Below are 804 nucleotides of genomic sequence, written 5' to 3' on the forward strand. Positions count from 1 at the left end.
CGACAACTACACTACTCGGTAGCCGAGAATATAATATCAAGGCATTGAGTATGGTAACGCTCACTCCAGTTCCCCTTCAACAGTTTCACGTACTTTTCACTCTCTCTTCAGAGTGCTTTTCAACTTTCCCTCACGGTACTTGTTTACTATCGGTCTCGCTTTATAATTAGCTTTTGGAGAGACATATCTCCAGCTTCGAGTTGCACTTTCAAACAACTCTACTCATAGGAATGAGCCATTATGACTGGTATCGAAAATGACCTTTACAGGATTTTCACCTTCTTTGATGCTACTTTCCAGTAGACATCAGGACAAATTCACCAGTCTAGCATCAAACCATACCGGACACCGAGAAATGTTGCCATTTCTCTTCCCGATGAGCTTTTCCCTGTTCATTCGCCATTACTAAGGGATTCTCAGTTGATTTCTTTTCCTCCCCTTACTGATATGCTTAAGTTAAGGGGGTTCTCTCGCCCAATTCAGGTTATGTAGTTGATTGTCTCTTAATTGGTTCACTGACCAATATGAGACAGAAACCGATTCAGCAGTTTTGTTCGCTACTACTATCAAACACAGGTCGAAGTTTCCATTCAGTCATTAATTCCAACTTTCAAATGTTGTTGTTTCAGCTTTCGCTTACTAGAAGCAACATAATACTCGCTGCAATACAGACCTCGGGAAACCCTCACCGTGAATAAGGTTCACTCACATATTTCACTACATTTTGCGTGGGATTGGAGATGAGGCTACTCGTTCTTGCTCAGTACTAGGCTGAAAATTAACGAAACTTCGTTACAAACGTTC

The 804-nt window shown here is 41.4% G+C and overlaps 1 non-coding gene across 1 annotated transcript in view; it reads right to left on the reverse strand.

Annotated features, from left to right (window-relative positions):
• The window catches only part of LOC142358323 (large subunit ribosomal RNA), a 3,522-nt gene extending 3,034 nt beyond the window's left edge, over window positions 1-488 (reverse strand). Inside the window, exon 1 of the ribosomal RNA XR_012761801.1 lies at window positions 1-488. This exon is cut by the window's left edge and continues 3,034 nt beyond it. This is a non-coding gene — a ribosomal RNA (large subunit ribosomal RNA).
• Between the last annotated feature and the right edge of the window lie 316 nt (window positions 489-804).

This window comes from Convolutriloba macropyga, unplaced genomic scaffold (assembly GCF_964194025.1).
Source record: "Convolutriloba macropyga unplaced genomic scaffold, txConMacr16.3 SCAFFOLD_1229, whole genome shotgun sequence".
Classification (NCBI taxonomy): Eukaryota; Metazoa; Xenacoelomorpha; order Acoela; family Convolutidae; genus Convolutriloba; species Convolutriloba macropyga.